Here is a 4,167-nt window from a genome sequence, read left to right on the forward strand (position 1 = left end):
GCCCCTGGCTCAAGTTAAGACAAACAGTTTCAAAAGTTATTGAAGTTATTTGCAGAACATCTTAAGTAACAAGCAAAAAAAAAAAAAAAAAAAAAAAAAAAAAAAAAAAAAAACTACAACAAAAATACACCCTCCATATTAACTTGCGAACAAACTAGCGAGCAGCGTTTTACAGGGGACTCCTGTTTTATAATGACACCGAATAAAACGTAATCAATTTTTATACAATCTGCTTAATACACGGTAGTAGCTCACTGAATTGTCAATTGTGCTATGTTGTTCTTAAATTGGTAATTTCCATTCATATATCACTATTCACAATACATCTGCATTACTGCAGGAATGGTTCACTACAACCATATAACTTACGGCGTTCTTTATTAAGCGGAAAGAGATTAGGCTATGCATAACATCCAAACTGCAACTTTTAAAAACCGTTGGATACACTGCAGAGTGAAACTCTCCGCTCCCCTGTCCCGCCGCGCTTGCCAAGAAACTGATGTAAACACAACAGCAGCGCCATCCTCCCAAAACTGCACTGCTATCCTGGTCAGGTAATACCTTCTTTCTCAAAACGAAATTGATAAGAGAAGTAACAGTTCATTAAATTTTCTTTGTATAGTACAATTCATATAAAAGTACACATGAAATTCTTTACACTGTACAAATAAGAATTCGAGATCAGTTGCTTTCGTAGGTACTAAAATGTTTAAGTTAAGAACTAATTATTTAAACAGCTATTTACTTATTTCTATTGAAGATATCTCTTCTTCAAAATGAAACTACATTAACAAATTGTTACTTTTGTGGGCTACCCCGTAGCCTCATGGGTACAGCGCTCGCCTTCGGCGCGTCTGGTTTCGGGTTCAAACTGTACTGGGAGTCCTCGGATTCAAACCGATAGTTACTTTACTTTGTTACTTTAAGCTATAGGTCCCGTTACTTTAAGCTAGAACGTATATTAACGTATATATATATAAACAGACTCACGCTCAAATAAATATTAGCAATTCAAAGAAGTGTAGCGCATAAACAGGCCAATATTTTAAATGAGGATAACAAAAGTAAATTTTAATTCAGCACTCTAAAGTACATTTCTAAAAACAATTTCTTCCAACATTTCAGTCAGTGTTCGAATTAAATTTTCGAACGAGAGGGGGATGCTTATGTATTGTTGCTGTAAATGTAGAAGGCGAAAATTTATGTTACTTCTGTGATACGAGCCGGACATAAATTTTTACCGAAGGGGAATTTCCCCGGCATCCCCCGTTAATTCGAACTATGATTTTAGTTAGGGGGGCTGCCAAAAATTTAGGGGGGGCTGAGCCCGCCCTAGCCCCCCGTGACTACGGGCCTGATGGTAACTGATTGCCATTTGGTGTAAAGTGTTTTTTACAACGTGGTAACCGTTAGCTATAGACAACACAAACTTGTAACAGCAATCAAATGATAAACTATGTACGTTTCTTTTCTTCTTTTTCTTTCCTTTTGTTAAAGAAGGATGTGGTAGAACCAAACCAACGCTTACATTTATAAAAATTTGGTAGTTTGCCCAATGGAAAACCGGTTTTCAATATATATATATATATATATATATATATATATATATATATATATATATATATATATATATATATATATATATATATATATATATATATATATATTATCAAGTTCTTAATCCGGGTGTGGGTTTGTTATATTATGTTGTTTCGCTTTATAGGAAAAGAAAGAATCTGTTGATACAAAAAAAAAAAAAAAAAAAAAATACTGTAGCACTTGTTTGTAATTATCTAAGTATTATCTCCAGAAAATTAGCTTATGAATGTATGTGTGTACGAATAGGCTTAGCAAGGGGTTGGTTGTGGAGATTAGAAGCCACTATTACACTATCAATAGGAAGAATAATATTTCTTACTCCACTTTTAAAGTTACTTTGATCGCAAAGAATCAAACAAAATATTAAGAGAACCAAAGAGATTTTCCATTTTTAAGAGTGACCATTAGTGACTACCATTAGTGTTTTTTTTTTTTTTTTTTTTTTTTTTAACAAGGAATGTCTTTTTAATAATGAAAAATATATTGTCCCTGGCTGGTTGCTTGCCGGTGGCTTGTTAAAAGTGAAAAAGAATGTTAAATCATATCAACGACTGAAGCTACACGCTTGTCTTTCTTCGATAGTTAATGATTGATTTTGAAAGTCACAATGTTGTAAGCCTACTGTAACAGCATAAAATCGGAAGGAAACGTTCCAACTGAATGATACGAATAATTATCCCCAATATCTTGAACATGAAACATAGGTTGCACGGATAACGCTTAAAGTGGGCTGGACTGCACTGGAATTTCCTTGCGTCAAATTAGTGTTTGGTCGGAATTCAGTTCTTCTGTGTAATTATCTCTTAACAACATTTGAACATCTTTTAGATAATAATAATAACTAACTAACTATATGCCCTATGGAACCCGAAGGTTCAATGCCGCGTTTACAAAATATTTCCACTAACTTCTGTCCTTAGCCAACTGGATCCAGTTTCTACTCTGTATTCTTATTTCTCCAAGATCCATCTTAATATTGTCTTTCCATCTACGCCTAGGTCTTCCTAGTGGTCTTCTGCCAATTGGGTTTCAGTTAAAATTATGAAAGCGTTTCTAATTTCTTCCATTCTGGCTACATGGCCTGCCCACCTGAGCCTTCTACACCTAATGACAGGGTTTGAAAAAACCCGGGTATTTTTGAAAAACCCAACCCACCTGGGCCCATGTGGGTTTTTTCGGGTATTTTCGGGTTTTATTGGGTTTTTTCGGGTTTAATTGGGTTTTTTCGAAATATTTCAATCTCTTTGAGGTAAAAATGTTAAAATAAGATTTACATTTTATGAGTGTCATTGTCACAACTTGCAACAACTTTCTATTCACTGCTGTTTTGAAAACATTGCCGCCATTTTGAAATTTTATATTGGATCACCGAAAAAATCTATACAGCAACTCTAGAAGGTCTTGTGCTTCTACCCTCAAAATATCAACTTAAAAAGTCCGAAAATTGCACCTTGTAGCATGGATACCCGCTATTTTGAAAAATGGCCGCCATTTTGAAATTTTACGTCGCCAAAATATATACAATTAATTTAGTTTCTCGTGCTTCTACTTTGAAAATTTCAATTTGAAAGACCTAAAATTGTGCTTTGTAGCGTGGATATCAGCAGCGGCGCAAATTTGTCTTCAACATTGGGGGGACGGGTAAGACGGTATATATATATGCGATGTACAAAATATTTATGAACGAGAAAAACAATGCTGGGGAGGATTACCTATGTCGGTCCCGGCGTCCTCCACAGGGAACAAAATATGACGACATTATTATTGCTTTATAACTTTAAAATCCGACTGGCAACATTGAAAACTGTTTACAAGGGATGATCCAAATATGATAATTCCCTGTAAACAGTTTTCAATGTTGCCAGTCTGATTTTAAAGTTGTCAAGTAATAATAATATCGTCATATTTTATGTCCCCTGTGTGGGACTCAGGGACAACATGGGTAGGGGAGCAGAGTTGTCTTCAACATCGGGAGACGGTCAGATTTGAGGCTTATTCTGGGAGGTATTAATTTCATCTCACTTTCCTTTGTGACAGTTGGACACAAATCATCACATTTCTTCCTAAAAGACACATTTCCAATCGGATTATTGAGGGGGACAGTTTCAAGATTGTAAGAGATATGTCCCCATCATCCTCCCGGGATTTTCGCCAGTGGATATCAGCTATTTTTTTTAAACGCGCCATTTTGTAATTTTACGTTGGTATGCTTCCAAAATCTAAACAGAAAATTTAGTGTGTCTGGTTTGTATCCTGAAAATGTAAAAGACCGAAAGTTGAACACTGTGTGGTAAAGGCAGACAAACGAACAAATGTAGATCGAGTCATCCTAGGAGCCTCAGTGACGTTCGCCAAATATGAATACCAAATAGCTATACTAATTTAAAACAAAGATATAATTCATCAAAAAGTCTTAAATATTTTTCAACGTAAAATAAATGGTCTTATTGTTGAAGTTCACTTTCGATGCTTTGTGCATTCAATTACGGAAATTACCCGAGCACTTGTTGCAAGACCGTTCTTTTCCGAAAATTAATTTAAAACAATTAACAAAGATAGGCCTATAAT

This window comes from Thermobia domestica, chromosome 1, assembly GCF_964235325.1.
Source record: "Thermobia domestica chromosome 1, izTheDome1.hap1.1, whole genome shotgun sequence".
NCBI classification, from domain to species: domain Eukaryota; kingdom Metazoa; phylum Arthropoda; class Insecta; order Zygentoma; family Lepismatidae; genus Thermobia; species Thermobia domestica.